We start from the raw sequence: 21,727 nt of genomic DNA, 5'->3' as shown, positions 1-21,727 counted from the left end.
AGGCTCACTGCATCGAGGGACTAAGTGGAGAAGAAGCGAACTCACCTGCGTGCAGAGTGGATTGGGCTTCTTAGGCTACTGGACACCATTAGCTCCAGAGGGACCGAACACAGGCCCAGCCTCGGAGCTCGGTTCCGGAGCCGCGCCGCCGGCCCCCTTACAGAGCCAGAAGCTTGAAAAGGTCCGGAAAAATCGGCGGCAGAAGACATCAGTCTTCAACAAGGTAGCGCACAGCACTGCAGCTGTGCGCCATTGTTACTCAGGCACACTTCACACTCCGGTCACTGAGGGTGCAGGGCGCTAGGGGGGGGCGCCCTGAGCAGCAATGTAAAACACCTTGGCTGGCATAAATACACCACATATAACCCCCAGGGCTATATGGGTGTATTTGAACCCCTGCCAGAACTCACCTAAAAAGCGGGAGAAAAGGCCGCCGAGAAGGGGGCGGAGCCTATCTCCTCGGCACACTGGCGCCATTTTCCATCACAGCTCCGCTGGAAGGACGTCTCCCTGACTCTCCCCTGCAGTCCTGCACTACAGAAAAGGGTAAAAAAGAGAGGGGGGGCACTAATTTGGCGCAGTTTTATACTAACAGCAGCTATAAAGGGAAAAGCACATTTTATAGTGGTATTCATGTATGTATGTATGTATGTATGTATGTATGTATGTCCATAGGCCCCTCTATCGACAAACACAGGCGGCACTCCATGGATTTAGTGAAAAAGCAAATTCTTTATAAAGTAAGCAGCATGCCGCCTGTGTTTGTGGATAGAGGGGCCCATGGACTGTTCTGGCTTCTTACATTACAAACACCCACATTGTATATTCACTTAAGGAGGGCACCCGGTCCATGCTTTATGATTTTTGGAGTGCCAACTATCCCCATCACATATATATATCTATATCTATATCGCGCGCGCTCTGGTGTGTGCTGGCATACTCTCCCTCTGTCTCCCCAAAGGGCTAGTGGGGTCCTGTCCTCTATCAGAGCATTCCCTGTGTGTGTGCGGTGTGTCGGTACGATTGTGTCGACATGTTTGAGGAGGAAAATGAGATGGAGGCGGAGCAATTGCCTATTATACAGTTGTCACCCCCTAGGGAGTCGACACCTGAGTGGATGAGCTTGTGGAAGGAATTGCGTGACAGTGTCAGCTCCTTACGACAGACAAATGGCAGACACAGACACGGATTCTGACTCCAGTGTCGATGATGAGACAAACGTGACTTCCACTAGGGCCACACGTTACATGATTGAAGCAATAAAAAATGTATTGCATATATCTGATAATACAAGTACCACTAAAAAGGGTATTATGTTTGGTGAGAAAAAACTGCCTGTAGTTTTTCCTGTATCCGAGGAATTAAATGAAGTGTGTGATGAGGCGTGGGTTTCCCTCGATAAAAAACTAATTCCTAAAAGGTTATTGGCATCGTACCCTTTCCCGCCAGAGGATAGGGCACGTTGGGAAACACCCCCTAGGGTGGATAAAGCGCTCACACGCTTGTCTAAACAGGTAGCACTACCCTCTCCTGATACGGCCGCCCTAAAGGAACCTGCCGATAGAAAACTGGAGAATATCCTAAAATGTATATACTATCACACGGGTGTGATACTGCGACCAGCTATCGCCTCAGCCTGGATGTGCAGTGCGGGCCTGGCGTGGTCGGATTCCCTGACTGAAAATATTGATACCCTAGATAGGGACAGTATATTACTGACTATAGAGCATTTGAAGGATGCATTTCTATATATGCGTGATGCACAGAGGGATATTTGCCGACTGGCATCAAGAGTTAGCGCGCTGTCCATTTCTGCAAGAAGAGGTTTATGGACGCGGCAGTGGTCAGGTGATGCGGATTCTAAAAGGCACATGGAAGTATTGCCTTATAAGGGGGAGGAGTTATTTGGGGTAGGTCTATCTGACCTGGTAGCCACGGCAACTGCTGGAAAATCCAAATTTTTACCCCAGGTAGCTTCTCAACCTAAGAAGACGCCATATTATCAGGCGCAGTCCTTTCGGCCCCATAAAGGCAAGCGGGCAAAAGGCGCCTCATTTCTGCCCCGTGGCAGAGGGAGAGGAAAAAGGCTGCAACAAACAGCCAGTTCCCAGGAACAAAAGCCCTCTCCCGCCTCCGCAAAGTCCTCAGCATGACGCTGGGGCTCTACAAGCGGACTCGGGCACGGTGGGGGCCCGTCTCAAGAAGTTCAGTGGGCTCACTCGCAAGTGGACCCCTTGACAATGCTAAATTCCTTTGTCGTATAACCAACCCTTATGAAGCTAAGAACACTGTACGCTGTTTACTTAAGAAGTACCGTAATGGTACGCTATCTGCGTAGCGATCGCTCAGCCGTAGGCGAGACGCTCAAGCGTCACGTTCGCTCGCGGCCCAGTGATCACAGGACACGTTATTGGTTAAGTCTAGGGGAAAGATTCGCTGTTACGTAGTGTACGCTAGAGACCACGAGGAGGTCACCAGCGATGCAGACGCTTACAACACTTTACCTTGATATTAAACCTTATACCAATGAAACACACAGAATACCTTAATGTGAGTACAGGGTGTAAATGCAACCTTGTGTAACCTGACTACCTACAAAGCTGTTTGAGCGTCACCGACGCTCAAATGAACACTTAACACTATAGTAAATACACAAATACTGATTTAGGGTTCCAAAGCCTATTATCTGTATTATATCTAGTATACTTGTAAAAGAGTAACACAGTACAAATGATACACTACAGTATAACAAAGACTTCCTAACCAAACACCTAACTAAGGGATAAACTACAATACTATCCTGGTCTAACACAATACAATACAATACTATAAAGTTTAGTCTAGGGGAGATATGAGAGAAAAGAGAAAATAGAGAGAGAGAGAGATAGACACAGAGAGAGAGAGAGAGGAATTGGCTCACAGAAAGACAATGATTACGGAGAGAACTTACGCACAAAGGGTATGATCGCCAGCGCCTCGATATCCAGCTCCCGATTATCAGCAGATAACCGTTGATGAGAGAGTGAGCTGGATGTGGTTGGTCTGCCTAATTATGCCCCACACACAATGCAATCTCCTAGTCCCTACAATCCTACAGTTTATTGGACACAGGAATTCGGCCCTGTACTGTAACCAAAGGTCATAGGTTGATTCATACAGGTGGGCTGTGCTGATTTCCAACAGCTCAGGTGGGTGGGGAACTGGGTTTCCCGCCGCATACCTGAGTATGTGCAAATCATAGAAATGGACATAAACTTCTTATGTCCATAACTATTCGCACGAGCGATTAATACGCTCCAAACCAACACCGGAATATTGCTAATTAAATACTCTTCCGATGGGTATCAAACACTGCTGTATGACTCCTGTTAGACCCTTCGTGCAATACAAAGAGGGATTCCTCCGCTCAGGGACATTCTATCTAAACCAAACTTACAGAAACTATTGAGGGGAACATGATCTATGAAATACATTAATTGTGAATATTTGTAACGAATGAGTCGCACGCTACGATCACATAAACTCTACCGTAAATGCGCATACTGCGCGTGCGAGTGCACGCTATTGCGGGTATGCGCTTCCACGGGAGAGCGTACGCATGCGCAGCACGGACCAGTGTGCGGTGCAAATATGGCAGTGTGCATTAAGACATTTTTCTGACTTCGACAGTCCACCCTTTGGCAGTCAATAATAACTGCCACAAAACATTTAAGGAGAAAAATGTAAGTCAGGGGTTAATTGATTTCCATGGTTGGGTAGGGGAGGAGAGAGGAGAAGGTGTGAAGAGGGTATGACCTAGTGAGAAAGTAGAAGCATGTGTGTATGAGTCCATGTTTGGGGGGGTCATGTATCATCGTGCCGTACGTGTGGTAAATCAAGCTTCGAGGTATTGCGAAGTATACATTTGAATTCCTTCTTATCCCGTACTAAGGGTCTGTGGATGGGCTGTCAAACTCTACCGAGCTCATTTCGGCTGTGGTTGCAACAAAATGGGGATGCACATTTTAGTTGATGATACATGAATGGGGGAGGTATGTGGTTGCTGATATCTGTGCCTGTATTCCCTATCGACTATGTGTGTCATTACCTGAGGGTTGTAGAGATGAAGATAAAGAACACTTATGGAAAATGCAATGATATTCTATGTCAGGGAAATGTACATTCGTCGATTGAGGTCTTGATTGGTGTCATTTGCTTGGAGTCTTCTTCTTTGTGCTTTTGCTCATAAATCGTGAGTAAAGCAATCAACGTCCATGGATTTACAAAAAAATGTTGGGCTAGCGTGATTTTAAAGTTCCTAGGGAAACTGGGGTACCCATGGCATTGTCCATCAAAATCTTGTATATCAGGTCGTCTGCTCTTCCTCTTTCCATCTTTCCGTTGTCGGCCCCTTGGCTCATCAAATCCTTCGTCTACGTGGGTCTTTGTACCTCGGAGGAAAACATAGAAATGGGTGAAAGACGGACCGTATACTCATTACATCATTACGTCATGGTTTCTAGCATTGGGTCATAAATCAAATCCAGGTTAATTACAGTTTCCTCACTCCTCAAGCTCATCACTTTCGTACTTTGTTTACACTTCGTCAAAGCCTGCCCGCATCTAAATATCAATCCAATCGATATAACGACACCCAAGATACACAGTAGAAACTTTCCAACATCCATTATGACTCCTTGAGCCCACTCTCCCAAACCGGAGAACCAATTTCGCGGGTTCAACCATGACACCCAACCAGTCAGCTCATTACCTACAGCAACAAGGGTGAGATTGTGTTTTCGACGAAATTCCCATTTTAATTGCAGAATATCATCCATCTTTTGGTCTATGACCTCTACCGGATCCTCGGTACTATTTGTGATGTACGTGCAACACTTTATGCCGTACTGTGTTGCCAATGTAACACAATATCCGCCTGTTACTGCTGTAAGGTAATTAAGAACCATCCTATGCTGAACTAGTTCCGTTTTGTAAGCTTGGAGTTCTCTTCCGGTGTATCTAAACGTGTCATCATACATTTCAGTGATATTATCTAACAAATTGGCGAGTGCGGAAATGTATTTATAATTCATCACTCCTCGAGCGGTACGAGTGAAATCTAACGCTACCAGAACCTGAATCCCGGTGGATTCATGGATAAGATCAGAGGCCGGATGCTCTAACCTTTCTGACAGGTGTCTTTTAACTCGGTGTTCGTAGTGAGTGTGAGTATAAGGAGCTTGGGCACCACGGTGTATGTCTTTCATTTTGTCATGTGTTACAGTCATCACTTCAGGCAATACTTTTCCAATATAACACAATCCTTCAGAGTTTGGGGCAAGCCACTTGTACGCCTTTCTCCCGCATATGAAATATGCATCATCGGGGAGAACATAAGGGACGGAGAAGGACATGACCATGTTACAAACCTTCCAGGTGAAATCTCCTGACCCTAATTCTTCCATCTGTCTAATGCACGTATCAGTTTGTACGATATGTGCACAGTATCCTGGTGATACCTCTCCAACTTTAGTAATCCTATTTCCTAAGGTATATCGATACCGAAAAGATTTTCCTCTACTGGCTATGTGGCGTACGAGCTCTGTATCTGTAGGCATTCTATCTGCTCTGTGTGAAAAGGTCATGGTAAGGTTGCTCCATGACACTTCCCAATTTCCCGGTTTTCTAGGATTGGAGATGTTAAAACATATGAGGGACCTATCCACATGGTATTGGTGGAGCTTCAAACTAGGAGGGCTGGAGATGTTAAACCTCCGGTCCACCGGTCTCCCACCACTTAGCTCAAGTACCTCCCCTAACGTTAAAGGAAATGGTACTAGCCCTGATTTGCTGTGACCCTGAGGTACTTGAGAGCATACCCAACAATCGGTCTTGTTTAATACGTTACCCACTAGAGAGTGATAGTCACTCAATGGATGCCGGTCCATATGGATATTAAAACTAGATTGGCATTTCTTTATGCATCCATCTTCAACCAGATTATCACAAAGCCTACAGATACAATTTTCTTCAGCTAACAATCCATCACAATTTCTTCTATCGGATCGTTTTCTGATACTCGCCTTTGCTTGTTGGATTGGTTGATCTTGGAAAACTACACCTCCATCATCATAATCGGAACCCATTCCAGAACCTCTCTCGACCTCTATGGTACTCTCGCCGGAACAGACTGCTCTGGTCAACATCATGGTCAACATCAAAATCCGGATTACAGTCTCTTGGGGCAAGTCCATCTTTGAGGAGGAAATGGAGAAGAATGAGAAAGGGGAAAAAGAAATATCAAGGGAGAAGGGATGGGAAGTGGAGAAAAACAATAAAAGGGAGTGGGGAGTCGACAGCTGCTTTCGATCTTCAAGGCTCAGGTGCCGCCTCAGTCCTCCTGAAACAGACACTCCAGTGATACAACCTCTACCGTCTGTTCCTTATCACGGGACTTCTCTGGGTCAGCAACCTTTTTGCAGTGGGATGAATGGACCCAAGTCTCTCTCTCGGCAACCTTCAATGCTGTGGTGCTAGTCAATAAGACCTGGTATGGTCCTTCCCATCTATCAATAAGACAACCTGAGCGTAGAAAATTTCGTATCATTACATAATCCCCAGGTTCAATGTCATGACAATTACTATCTGGTAAATCAGGAATCACCAACTTCAGATTATCATTTTGACTCCTCAACTGCTTACTCATGTTAATTAAGTACTTTACAGTTACTTCATTGTTACATTTCAAATCATCCTGAGGGTTAATCATGACGTGCGGTTGTCGACCAAACAGAATTTCAAAAGGAGACAGATTAAGAGGGGACCTGGGAGTGGTTCTGATGCTATACAAAACAATGGGTAAAGCTTCTGGCCACGTCAAACCTGTCTCTGCCATTACTTTACTCAATTTATTTTTAATAGTGCTGTTCACTCTTTCGACCTTCGCGCTCGCCTGTGGACGGTACGGAGTGTGCAGCTTACTATCAATACCCATCAACTTACACATTCCTTGGAAGACATCACCTGTAAAATGGGTACCCCTATCACTTTCAATGATTCTAGGGATACCATATCTACATACAAATTCCTGCACAATTTTCTTAGCTGTAAACATAGCAGTGTTTGTAGCTGCTGGAAAAGCTTCGACCCAATTCGAGAAAACATCTATACAAACAAGTACATACTTCAAATTTCTACATGGGGGTAATTGGATGAAGTCAATTTGTATTACTTGGAAAGGGCCGCCGGCAGGTGGGATATGGGAGGGTTCTGTAGGTATTGCCTTTCCAATATTCTTTCTCAGACAGGTAAGGCATGACATTGCTCTTTTACTAGCATGGGAGGAGAATCCTGGGGCACACCAGTATGCTCTTACCAATTTGCACATCCCCTCCTTGCCTAGATGAGTCAGCCCGTGAGCTGCTTCAGCCAGACATGGAAGGTATGCCCTGGGGGCCACTGGTTTACCATGTCCATCCGTCCAGAGCCCTGAGGACTCCTGGCCATATCCCTTTGCCTTCCAGACTGCTCTCTCCTGAGTGGAACACAAATTCTGCATCTCACACAACTTCTGTGTGTTGATGGTATTGAATACCATCAACTGTGTGGCGTCTGTCTGTATGGGGGTAGCAGCTGCAAGCTTTGCGGCTTCGTCTGCTCGGCTGTTACCAAGGGATACTGGGTCTTGGCTATATGTATGTGCTTTACATTTGATAACAGCCACTCTGTCGGGTTCCTGTATCGCTGTTAGAAGCCTTTTTATATACGCTGCATGCGCTATCGGTGTGCCAGCTGCCGTCATGAAATTTCTGAGCCGCCATAGGGCTCCGAAATCATGGACTACCCCGAACGCGTATCTAGAATCGGTGTAGATATTGGCAGACTTTCCCTTAGCCAATTCACATGCTCTGGTTAGGGCGACCAGTTCAGCAACCTGGGCTGAGTGAGGTGGGCCTAGCGGTTCCGCTTCTATGGTGTCTTGGTCATCTACGACTGCGTATCCAGTACACAAGTCTCCCGAGTCTGACTGTCTGTGACAACTACCGTCCGTGTAGAACGTGAGTTCTGCATCTTCTAGTGGATTGTCACTGATGTCAGGCCTTGCGGTAAAATTTTGGGTCAAATATTCCATACAATCATGTGTATCTTCCTTTGCATTAAATCCTCCTTCCCCATCACTCTCACCTCCCACCCTTTGTGCCTGTCCAGGCACACCTGGGAGAAATGTTGCAGGGTTTAATGCACTGCATCTCCTTATGGTGATGTTTACGGGGGCCATTAATGCCAATTCCCATCTCGTAAACCTGGCTGATGAGACGTGTCTGGTTTGGGCAGAATTCAATAAGGCAGATACTGCATGTGGCGTATGGATTGTGAGGTTGTGGCCTAGCACGACATCTTCGCTTTTCGTCACTAGCAATGCTATCGCCGCAACACTACGCAAGCATGTGGGGAGGGATCGCGCTACCGTGTCTAGCTGCGCGCTGTAGTATGCAATTGGCCTGCTGGCATCACCGTGTTTTTGTGTTAGTACACCTGCTGCGCACCCAGCACTTTCTGTTCCGTATAGTTCAAAGGGTTTCCCATAGTCTGGCATACCTAGTGCTGGTGCCTGCGTTAGGCATTGCTTGAGTCTTTCAAATGCTGTTTCGGATTCGTCTGTATGCGAAATCCGATCAGGTTTGTTTGAAGAGACCATTTCCTGCAAAGGTAACGCCAATATGGAAAACCCTGGGATCCAATTACGGCAATACCCACACATTCCTAAAAACGTCCTTATCTGTTGCTGGGTTTGTGGCAGTGTCATGTCTCTAATGGCTTGGATTCTATCAGCGGTCAGGTGTCTCAGTCCTTGTGTTAGACAGTGTCCCAAATATTTTACCTTAGTCTGGCATAATTGCAACTTGTCTTTGGAAACCTTGTGACCTGTGTCTGAAAGGTGAAACAGGAGCTGTTTCGTATCTTTCAGGGAAGCTTCCAGTGAATCTGAACACAGCAGTAAATCATCCACATACTGTATCAATACTGATCCACTCTCTGGTTGAAAAGACTGTAAACAATCATGCAAAGCCTGAGAAAATATACTTGGACTATCTATGAAACCTTGGGGTAATCGAGTCCACGTGTATTGGACTCCTCTGTATGTGAATGCAAACAAATATTGGCTGTCAGGGTGCAGAGGTACCGAAAAGAAAGCGGAGCAGAGGTCAATAACAGTGAAAAATTTGGCAGTGGGAGGAATTTGCATTAGGATGACAGCTGGATTAGGCACTACGGGGAACTGACTCTCGACTATTTTGTTAATCCCCCTTAGATCCTGCACTAGCCTGTAACCCCTCCCCCCACTCTTTTTAACAGGGAAGATGGGACTATTTGCTGTGCTGGACGTTCTTACTAGAATGCCCTGTTGTAGCAAGCGCTCTATTACGGGAAAAACTCCTAACTCCACCTCTGGCTTCAGAGGATACTGTGGGATTTTTGGAGCTATCCTACCATCTTTTACTTGTACTACTACTGGAGTTACGTTTGCCATTAATCCAGTGTCCTGTCCATCTTTTGTCCAAAGTGACTCTGGTATCTGAGATGTCATCTCTTCTACCTGGGATGGGTTCCTATTTGTTATAACGGTGTGTGACATTAATTTTGATGGGGAGTCTAACATGTCTCGTACTTCCTGAGCGTGATTCTCAGGGATGTCCAAGAATACACCTTCAGGAGTACAATAGATGACGCAACCCATTTTACATAGTAAGTCTCTTCCCAGGAGATTGGTTGGTGCCGATGCAGCCAGCAAAAAGGAATGCTTGGTGTGCAAAGGCCCTATTGTAATCTCGGCTGGTTTGCTAACAGGGTAGTGCTGGACTACTCCTGTTACTCCCATGGCTGGAATTGTCCTACCAGTGGTTCTCATGCCCACTGTCGAATTTATCACTGACTTGGCCGCCCCTGTGTCTACAAGAAAGTTTAAAGTTTTACCAGCCACATTGATTGCAATCTCTGGTTCACTTCCAAGACTAGCAATCAATTTAACTGGTTGCAGATTACAGGTATGGCCACACCCCTATTGGGTATGCTGACCTCCCTGAATCCCATTGGCAGCAACTATTTGTGAGGGGGTTAGCTGGGAACTACCAGAGGCATGCCAATCTCTGTTCGGGGGATATCTTTTTGTTTCCCCTGTATGTGGCTCAAAACTCCGCCTCTGTGGACCCTGCTCCCAATGTCGTGTGTTGTGTTGTTGTCTAGGGGGTTGAAAAGATCTTTGTACATTTCTTACTCTACAGTCTCGTGCAAAGTGTCCTGGTTTGTTACAAGAAAAACATGTTATTATACTTGCCTTACCCACAGGATTCGGTGGTACATACGCAGGCTGCCTTGTGGTCAGCGCCTGTATACTTACTGACATCAACTTATCACTTTGCGACTCCCTGTGCCTAGTGATGTTTTTGTCATGATCAACAGCAGCCTCTCTCAATGTGGACACTGACAGACCTCGCCAGCATGGCTGCGTGGTCTGAACCCTAGTCTTTAATGTTTCTTTCAAACCATCCATCAGTACAGACACTGCTACTTCCCGATGGTTTGGGTTGGTCTTTATGTCCTCTATACCAGTGTACTTTGCTATTTCTGTTAGTGCCCGGTGGAAATATTCTGCTGCCGTTTCGGACTCTTTTTGCTTAATGGAAAATATTTTATTCCATTTAACAACGGCTGGGAAATACTCCTTTAGTTGTAAATTTATCCTTTTTACATTATCCTTATTGTATACGTCTGTAAGCGGTACATCTTTATCCAATTGACAGTCAGCTAAAAACTGAGTTGCGTCGACATTGGAAGGTAAACAAGCTCTTAGCAGTACCTGCCAATCCTTGTTGTTGGGCTCTACAGTGTTACCTAAATCCCTGATGTATTTTTGGCTAGCAACTAAGTCTTTCCTGGGGTCAGGAAATTCGGACACTATTGCTCTTATTTCCATTCTGGAAAATGGGGCGTACATGGCAATGTTCCTTAGGGGAGTGGCTCCAGACACATCTGTTTTTCCATTGGGAACTGCTATTACCCTTACAGGAGCAATTCTAACAGCATCTTCCTGTGTAGATTCTACAACTTGTGGTACAATGGTTTCAGTGTAGTGCATGGTGCCGTACTTACCCGTTGACACGACCTCACCTATCCCTCCGCTAGGGGCTTTCACTAATCTCGTGGGTGTCGCTGTGCCTACTGTGGTCTCTGATATGGTGGCCGCAAGAGAGAGAGCTGAAATTGTTGCCGAATCGTCTTCTTGTTCACACTCCTGAGGAAGGTTCAAAACAGGGTACAACTTGCACGGGTTAATACTTGCATGAGTTATTCGGTTAACATCATTTACATTTACAGGGTTACTAAGAGTTTGTGTTTTACAACCCAGTGCGTTTCTCTCCGCAATCAACCTCTCTCCTGCAATGTATGGTGGAGGAGGAGCTGTGGCAATCAGCTTCCTGACCGCCCCAGTTCCCGCCGCCAGAGCCAAACCTCTCTGTATCTCACCTTCCTGGTGCCATAACTGCAAGTAATCATGATGCTGAATTCGTCTCTTTGATGATTTTACGAGACATATCCTCCTCCTTAAATTTTGTAACACATCTGGACTGAAGCTACCTATTCTTGGGAACTTGTCCCTGTCTTGTACAGTCATTCTCTCCCATTCATCACATAAAACCTCTGTGTGACTACCGTATTTTTCACACATAATGTATCTTGCCGACCCGACTGGTCGGTTCTCCGAATCAACCTGAACCTGGGTTGATCGCCCCCTACCTGAGCAACTGGCCCCCATCGTCTGTAGGTGTTGCTTAGTCCTCCTTGGATTTTCTGTATCAAGGTTTTCAGCAAGCCTTTACAGACAACCAAATTACTCCACAGTAGGCCGGCGGTGGCGGTTTACCGAGTACCCCACTCACTCGCCCACCTCGACCAATACGACCTGATCACACCGATATGGTGCTGGCGTACTCGATACAGGGCCCCTATGGAACCTTCAGTTTACTGGAACATATGAGGGTTACCCGCAGGACACTTACTCTTTCCAGTAAAGTTGGGGTTGTTAGATAGTTCCTGAGTGACCAGCGAACTTCCCTTCCAAAAATAAAAAATTACACAAATCACGTCAGAATGTACAAGTAGCGTTTGTGACCACTTTTCTCTAATGGTATGAGGTCAGATTACTAACTACTGCACACAATTACGTGCGGTCCAATCGTTCAGTACGCGAGCACTATTTGTCATGTACTGAAAGATTAATGGAATCGATGTTTCCGGCTGCGATTCCTTCAACCAGAGCTTGTATGGCCTATATGGGTTCTGCACCAACACCCCAGGCGTTGTGCCACTGGACTTTTATAGCGGACCTTTTTACCTTATGACCTCCTGGTCTTGTTACCTTATGGTCCGCTATACTCTAATGCTCAAATATTATTTAACCAGGGATGCCTCCCTAGCCACCGTATATGTCACTTACACGTATGTCCCTTTACGAGTACCCGACTTTCCTTTTGGTTCCACCTTTAAAATTGTATAAACTTTTGTATACAAAACACACTCACTCAACACATGTACACTTTTGTTTCTATATCTATTTCTGCGCAGAAATTGTCTTCAGGCCAAGTGTGTTACCAATTAGGAGCAGGATCTGTTAAACTAAATTTCAGATTTTCCAAAAATAGATTTGCGTTATTTACCGCTTCGCGTTATTTATCGCTGTGCGTTAATTATCGCTTTGCGCTAAAATCCAACTTTATCACAACTTGAGCTACGTGGGCGTAACCAGACGCTACGTTGCGTAATGTACGCTGCGTGCGTCTGCCTTTTGGATTGCGTACGCTAGTCTTTGTTAGCGACACGTGTACGCAATGCAAAGGATCCACCGTAACACAATATATATTTTATCAATGTAGATGATCCCTGATCATCTACCGCAATCCACACTGCACACTGGCTGCCTCGTCTCTCGGACAAGCCGTGTGTTGTTCTATACTTTAACTATTACCTCTATTATTAAATAACAGCAAATCTCCTTTTAGCCCTTTCTATCAACTATAAAAATGTGGCAAACAGGAATAGTGATATACGAAAAATGAAATACACAAGTGAAAAGAAATGCAGGTATATATGCGTGCGTATGCAAGACAAAAGAAAAAAATAAACAGTTTTAAAAAGACACAAGCGTTTTGTTCTTACTTCCGGTTACCGGGTTCCTTCAGCACTCTTTACCTAAGCGAAGCAGACGCTTATCCCGTCAGCAACTGCGAGACAACCTCCCACCCTTTTGCTGGGGGATAAAGTCTGCTGATCTACCTAGTGCAGATGTGAAAAGGACCGGGCGAGCCCGCAATTGACAATGCTAAATTCCTTTGTCGTATAACCAACCCTTATGAAGCTAAGAACACTGTACGCTGTTTACTTAAGAAGTACCGTAATGGTACGCTATCTGCGTAGCGATCGCTCAGCCGTAGGCGAGACGCTCAAGCGTCACGTTCGCTCGCGGCCCAGTGATCACAGGACACGTTATTGGTTAAGTCTAGGGGAAAGATTCGCTGTTACGTAGTGTACGCTAGAGACCACGAGGAGGTCACCAGCGATGCAGACGCTTACAACACTTTACCTTGATATTAAACCTTATACCAATGAAACACACAGAATACCTTAATGTGAGTACAGGGTGTAAATGCAACCTTGTGTAACCTGACTACCTACAAAGCTGTTTGAGCGTCACCGACGCTCAAATGAACACTTAACACTATAGTAAATACACAAATACTGATTTAGGGTTCCAAAGCCTATTATCTGTATTATATCTAGTATACTTGTAAAAGAGTAACACAGTACAAATGATACACTACAGTATAACAAAGACTTCCTAACCAAACACCTAACTAAGGGATAAACTACAATACTATCCTGGTCTAACACAATACAATACAATACTATAAAGTTTAGTCTAGGGGAGATATGAGAGAAAAGAGAAAATAGAGAGAGAGAGAGATAGACACAGAGAGAGAGAGAGGAATTGGCTCACAGAAAGACAATGATTACGGAGAGAACTTACGCACAAAGGGTATGATCGCCAGCGCCTCGATATCCAGCTCCCGATTATCAGCAGATAACCGTTGATGAGAGAGTGAGCTGGATGTGGTTGGTCTGCCTATTTATGCCCCACACACAATGCAATCTCCTAGTCCCTACAATCCTACAGTTTATTGGACACAGGAATTCGGCCCTGTACTGTAACCAAAGGTCATAGGTTGATTCATACAGGTGGGCTGTGCTGATTTCCAACAGCTCAGGTGGGTGGGGAACTGGGTTTCCCGCCGCATACCTGAGTATGTGCAAATCATAGAAATGGACATAAACTTCTTATGTCCATAACTATTCGCACGAGCGATTAATACGCTCCAAACCAACACCGGAATATTGCTAATTAAATACTCTTCCGATGGGTATCAAACACTGCTGTATGACTCCTGTTAGACCCTTCGTGCAATACAAAGAGGGATTCCTCCGCTCAGGGACATTCTATCTAAACCAAACTTACAGAAACTATTGAGGGGAACATGATCTATGAAATACATTAATTGTGAATATTTGTAACGAATGAGTCGCACGCTACGATCACATAAACTCTACCGTAAATGCGCGTGCGAGTGCACGCTATTGCGGGTATGCGCTTCCACGGGAGAGCGTACGCATGCGCAGCACGGACCAGTGTGCGGTGCAAATATGGCAGTGTGCATTAAGACATTTTTCTGACTTCGACACCCTGGATCCTTTAGGTGGTATCTCAGGGGTACAAATTGGATTTCGAGACGTCTCCCCCTCGCCGTTTTCTAAAGTCTGCTTTACCGACGTCTCCCTCAGACAGGGAGGCAGTATTGGAAGCCATTCACAAGCTGTATTCCCAGCAGGTGATAATCACGGTACCCCTCCTACAACAGGGAAAGGGGTACTATTCCACACTATTTGTGGTACCGAAGCCGGACGGCTCGGTGAGACCAATTTTAAACCTAAAATCCTTGAACACTTACATACAAAGGTTCAAATTCAAGATGGAGTCACTCAGAGCAGTGATTGCAAACCTGGAAGAAGGGGACTATATGGTGTCTCTGGACATCAAGGATGCTTACCTACATGTCCCAATTTACCCTTCTCACCAAGGGTACCTCAGGTTTGTGGTACAGAACTGTCACTATCAGTTTCAGACGCTGCCGTTTGGATTGTCCACGGCACCCCGGGTCTTTACCAAGGTAATGGCCGAAATGATGATACTCCTTCGAAGGAAGGGAGTTTTAGTTATCCCTTACTTGGACGATCTCCTGATAAGGGCAAGATCCAGGGAACAGTTGGAAGTCGGAGTAGCACTATCTCAGATAGTGCTGCGCCAGCACGGTTGGATTCTCAATATTCCAAAATCGCAGCTGATCCCGACGACACGACTTCTATTCCTAGGGATGATCCTGGACACTGTCCAGAAAAAGGTGTTTCTCCCGGAGGAGAAAGCCAGGGAGTTATCCGAACTAGTCAAATCTCCTAAAGCCAGGCCAAGTCTCAGTGCATCAATGCACAAGGGTCCTGGGAAAGATGGTGGCTTCTTACGAAGCAATCCCATTCGGCAGATTCCACGCAAGAACCTTCCAGTGGGATCTGCTAGACAAATGGTCCGGGTCGCATCTTCAGATGCATCAGCGGATAATCTTGTCACCAAGGACAAGGGTGTCTCTCCTGTGGTGGTTGCAGAGTACTCATCTTCTAGAGGGCCGCAGATTCGGCATTCAGGACTGGGTCCTGGTGACCACGGATGCCAGCCTGAGAGGCTGGGGAGCAGTCACACAGGGAAGAAATTTCCAGGGTTTGTGGTCAAGCCTGGAGACATCACTTCACATAAATATCCTGGAGCTAAGGGCCATCTACAATGCTCTAAGCCTAGCAAAACCTCTGCTTTAAGGTCAGCCGGTGCTGATCCAGTCGGACAACATCACGGCAGTCGCCCACGTAAACAGACAGGGCGGCACAAGAAGCAGGAGGGCAATGACAGAAGTTGCAAGGATTCTTCGCTGGGCGGAAAATCATGTGATAGCACTGTCGGCAGTGTTCATTCCGGGAGTGGACAACTGGGAAGCAGACTTCCTCAGCAGACACGACCTCCACCCGGGGGAGTGGGGACTTCACCCAGAAGTCTTCCACATGATTGTGAACCGTTGGGAAAAACCAAAGGTGGACATGATGGCGTCCCGCCTCAACAAAAAACTATACGGGTATTGCGCCAGGTCAAGGGACCCTCAGGCAATAGCTGTGGACGCTCTGGTAACACCGTGGGTGTACCAGTCAGTGTATGTGTTCCCTCCTCTGCCTCTCATACCCAAGGTACTGAGAATCATAAGGAGGAGAGGAGTAAGGACTATACTCGTGGCTCCGGATTGGCCAAGAAGGACTTGGTACCCGGAACTTCAAGAGATGCTCACAGAGGACCCGTGGCCTCTACCTCTAAGAAAGGCCCTGCTCCAGCAGGGACCCTGTCTGTTCCAAGACTTACCGCGGCTGCGTTTGACGGCATGGCGGTTGAACGCCGGATCCTGAAGGAAAAAGGCATTCCGGAAGAAGTCATCCCTACCCTGATCAAAGCCAGTAAGGATGTAACCGTACAACATTATCACCGTATTTGGCGTAAATATGTTGCGTGGTGCGAGGCCAGGAAAGCCCCTACAGAGGAATTTCAACTGGGTAGTTTCCTGCAAACAGGACTGTCTATGGGCCTAAAATTAGGGTCCATTAAGGTTCAAATTTCGGCCCTGTCGACTTTCTTCCAAAAAGAACTGGCTTCAGTTCCTGAAGTTCAGACGTTTGTCAAGGGGGTACTGCATATACAGCCTCCTTTTGTGCCTCCAGTGGCACCTTGGGATCTCAATGTAGTTTTGGGGTTCCTAAAATCACATTGGTTTGAACCACTCTCCACTGTGGACTTAAAATATCTCACATGGAAAGTGGTAATGCTGTTAGCCCTGGCTTCAGCCAGGCGTGTCTCAGAATTGGCGGCTTTATCCTATAAAAGCCCTTACCTAATTTTTCATACGGACAGGGCAGAATTGAGGACTCGTCCTCAATTTCTCCCTAAGGTGGTTTCAGCGTTTCACTTGAACCAGCCTATTGTGGTACCTGCGGCTACTAGGGACTTGGAGGACTCCAAGTTGCTGGACGTAGTCAGGGCCCTGAAAATATGTTTCCAGGACGGCTGGAGTCAGAAAATCTGACTCGCTGTTTATCCTGTATGCACCCAACAAGCTGGGTGCTCCTGCTTCTAAGCAGACGATTGCTCGTTGGATTTGTAGTACAATTCAGCTTGCACATTCTGTGGCAGGCCTGCCACAGCCAAAATCTGTAAAAGCCCATTCCACAAGGAAGGTGGGCTCATCTTGGGCGGCTGCCCGAGGGGTCTCGGCTTTACAACTTTGCCGAGCAGCTACTTGGTCAGGGGCAAACACGTTTGCTAAATTCTACAAATTTGATACCTGGAGTTCTCTCATTCGGTGCTGCAGAGTCATCCGCACTCTCCCGCCCGTTTGGGAGCTTTGGTATAATCCCCATGGTCCTTACGGAGTTCCCAGCATCCACTAGGACGTCAGAGAAAATAAGAATTTACTTACCGATAATTCTATTTCTCGTAGTCCGTAGTGGATGCTGGGCGCCCATCCCAAGTGCGGATTGTCTGCAATACTTGTACATAGTTATTGTTACAAAAATCGGGTTATTATTGTTGTGAGCCATCTTTTCAGAGGCTCCTCTGTTATCATGCTGTTAACTGGGTTCAGATCACAGGTTGTACAGTGTGATTGGTGTGGCTGGTATGAGTCTTACCCGGGATTCAAAATCCTTCCTTATTGTGTACGCTCGTCCGGGCACAGTATCCTAACTGAGGCTTGGAGGAGGGTCATGGGGGGAGGAGCCAGTGCACACCTTGATAGTCCTAAAGCTTTCTTTAGATGTGCCCAGTCTCCTGCGGAGCCGCTATTCCCCATGGTCCTTACGGAGTTCCCAGCATCCACTACGGACTACGAGAAATAGAATTATCGGTAAGTAAATTCTTATTTTATGTAGTTACCGCACTTGGTGAACATGGCATGATTAAATTACTATTCTACACATTTTGTACCCTTTCCCACAAATATACATTTTCTTCAGTGTTTATGTTGTGGTCTTGGTTTTTTATTTTCTTTTTTTTTTTCTTCTTGTTAGGTCTGTAACTGAAGCTTATGGCAAGACGTGAACATGTGATCTTTGATAGAGTATAAAACCCATGGGAGAGTTTACACTTGGTGCCCACGCTATTGGGTACAGCTGCTTGTTATTGTAATGTTTAATCGTCCAATGACTAGTATGTGACAGCATTTCATTGCAAATATCCAGTGATGAGGTTCAGACCAATCCCCAGAATGGGTAAGAAATGTGATCTCAGTGACTTTGTCGGTGGAACGATTATTGGTTCCAGACGGTGTGGTCGGAGTATCTCAGAAACTGCTGATCTCCTGTCATTTTTAATGCACAATAGTCTATAGAATTTATAAAGCCGAGAACTGGTTAACAATAGTGGTCAGAAGAGAATGGACAGTGGATGAAGTTGTCGGAAGGTGACCGGGTCTGAAATAAGTGTGCATTACAGCAGCGGTATGCAGAGGAGCATCTCTGAACACACAGCACGTCCAGCCTTGAAGTTGATGTGCTATGGCAGCAGAAGAAGGAACATAAGGTTCCGCGGGACACTGAGGCTACAGAGAGACAGAGGGGTCACATGTTGGGATGTGCAGTAATGTCTGCTGGGTCTCCCACACTCCTGGCAGCTTTCAGTGCTCGGCCACATTGGAGAGGGAAGGTGCAGCTTCTGCATAATGTAGCATGGTTGTGTAGGACCATACTCTCAGCATGCCTTCCTGATACTCTTCTAGGGTTTATTCCTTTAATGTAAGATTTCCTCCAGCCCATCTGTAATGGTGTAATTTGTTGTGCTTAGAAAATAAAACTGTATTGCGCACATTCTTATTGGTTTGTTTTAATTGGTCAGTTTAATCTTTACAAAAAATGAGTTTAGGTTAAATAAATGATGCTACATGTTGGATACAGCCACCAGGCCGTATCACATCCGACCTGCCACATATATAAAGAAAGGACCCTTATGGGACCCTTATGATGTAGATTTACTAGAACAACGGTGGCCAATCCGCGGCTCTCGAGCCGCATGCAGCTCTTTCATCTGCCGCATGCGGCTCGGCCGGCTCCTGGCCACCGCTGCCTGGCACACACACACACACACTTGTCTTGTCTCCGGCGGTGGTGTCTCATCAATTCAGCGCCGGTCCGTGAGCCAATCAGAGCTCACGGACCGGCAGCTGAGGCTCCTGATTGGCTGCCGGACTGCGAGCTTTGATTGTCTCACGGACCGGCGCCTAAATGAAGAGAGATACCACCGCCGGAGAGGCGCGTGCTGCACTCTCCTCCCCTCACAAAACCGCAGCGCGGTGAGCAGCATGAGGGGGGAGTCATATCTGGCACTGGGGACGGACGCACACACACCACCCCCCCCCCCCAATCCATCTATCTATCTCTGGGGACATGTATATATGGCACTGTGGGGACATGTATATCTGGCATTGGCATAGCTGTCACTGGGGGGACATGTATATCTGGCACTGTGGGGCATATGTGTACTTGGCACTGGTATCTGGCACTGGGGGGACATGTATATCTGGCATTGGAATAGCTATCACTGGGGGCATATCTGGCACGGTGTGGGCATATATGTATTTGGCACTGGGGAGGCATATATGTATCTGACACTGTGGGGACATGTTTCTGGCAGTGTGTAGGCACCCATATATTGGCATTTTTATATGTATGTGGCACTGTACAACATGACTAAAAATAGGGTTATGGCACAAGGTCATACTCCTACAAACGTCATACCGAAAGGTGTGCGCACAAAAATGGGGTGTGGCTGTGACAACTAGGCCACAACCCCATTTTTGCACGCGCATCTTCGGTGCGCACATGGTTGCTGCTCTTGCCTTTTCTGGCACTTTACCTCTGACTGGTTGGCCACCCCTGTACTAGAGCTTCCAAACATGAAAAGTTGTTTCCCATAGCAACCAATCAAATTCTCTATCATTTCTAAGATGCTATTGAAACGATAGCTAGAATCTGGTTACATAGAAGTTTTGGTAAATCTACCCTCTGTATGCTAGGGGCCTTCACAATAAAAAATAAAAGTATTTAACAATGCAGCAAGACCACAAAGACTTGTACAGACTAATGGGAGACCACACTAATGCCAAGAGGACTCGGCTTATGGGATTCACTGGATTATTTGGCTCAATCACCTGGTTTCCTGGCACATGAGTGTATTCTGCTGAGTGACTATTTTATAAAACATCTTTCTTATATGGACCTGGACAAAGTGTGCAGTTACTTGCCCGTTCATTGTTTTGGTGCTCAGCGCTGAATTATTATTCTCTTTCTCAGTCACACACCTAAGAGAACTTAAGCCCCCATGCTCTCATTGGAAAATACCACAAACTGGGGCCTTATTAATGGCTACAATGTGTAGGATGAGGTGGGAATATTAATCCCATGCTGATTGTTTCAAATAAACCCATTTACTTACGTACTGTCATTACGCAATAGTTAATATTTTATATGCTTCCACGTGTAATTGTCTTGACAGCTTATTATCACAAAAAAATTTCGAGTCCCCTCTTTACTGATATCCAGGTATCTGCAGCGGACATCCGTGTAACAAATGTACAAAGTTTCACCAACACTTAGATTCCCTAGCCACTTATGTGCATAGTCTGCACTATATCTTCTCCCTGATTCTGTGGTGTTGGTTGACTATAAGAATAACATTGATGGTAGGACAGAGACTGAGCAGGCAGCCCAGCTTTGAACTACTCTGGACATTGGTTAAATGCCTGTCCAAAAGCACATTATTCTTTTTTGTAGGGGAGGACTGCGTTTTGCACACTCCTAGCAATCATATAGGGTACACTACCGCATGTCAAAGAAAAATTGAGTAACAAACAGATTCAAACGGTGCTTTATAAATAGGATATTTTTATTTTATTTTTTTTACTGTAGATTAAGGCACCCAGAGAACAACCCCCTCACCCCACCCAAAAAAAAAAAAAGACCTAAATAGCAGTGACAGCCTTCTAGAAGACCTGCTCGCCTAGACTCCAGCCATCAAAGAGGGGACATGAGGGAGAGTGCAGGAGTCTCGCTGAGAGGAGGTTACGTAAGGGGGGTGACGGAGCACAGCAGGGAAGTTCCTGAGATAACTGGTGCCAGTGCGGATGCTGCTTCAGGAGTCCAAGAAACATGTAGCCCCGTTATGAATTTACATAAATTGATTCTTGGCACCAAAATTAAGTGTCCTTCCCTACCGGTGGCTTTCCCTTCTGTGGGTGCCAGAATCAAGGGAGTTGTGACAAGAGAGAGGCAGGCTTTGATAGACAAAGGAGGTCCATAGGCGGAGGATGCAGTCACCGGAATCCGGATATGTCCAGTTCAAAAGTCAATAGGTCGACCATTAATGGTTGACATGCATTAGAATGACATGGTCATAAGGTTGACCTGGCAATTGTCAATGAGGTGGGGGGTTTTATTTTATTTTTTCATACTTTACCATCCACTTGAACTACGTTTGGGATTAGTAACCATGGTCTCCCAATGA

The 21,727-nt window shown here is 46.1% G+C and overlaps 1 long non-coding RNA gene across 3 annotated transcripts in view; it reads left to right on the top strand.

Annotated features, from left to right (window-relative positions):
* LOC134927283 (uncharacterized) overlaps positions 1-19,037 on the top strand; it is a 29,921-nt gene extending 10,884 nt beyond the window's left edge. For all 3 annotated transcript variants that reach the window (XR_010177592.1, XR_010177591.1, XR_010177593.1), the window contains one exon: positions 18,241-19,037. This is a non-coding gene — a long non-coding RNA (uncharacterized LOC134927283). The remainder of the gene's footprint in view (positions 1-18,240) is intronic.
* Positions 19,038-21,727: the final 2,690 nt, after the last annotated feature.

The sequence above is a fragment of the Pseudophryne corroboree genome, chromosome 5 (genome assembly GCF_028390025.1).
Source record: "Pseudophryne corroboree isolate aPseCor3 chromosome 5, aPseCor3.hap2, whole genome shotgun sequence".
NCBI lineage: Eukaryota > Metazoa > Chordata > Amphibia > Anura > Myobatrachidae > Pseudophryne > Pseudophryne corroboree.
The sequence above is the reverse complement of the archived record's forward strand: the minus strand, read 5'-3'. Positions and strand labels throughout refer to the sequence as shown.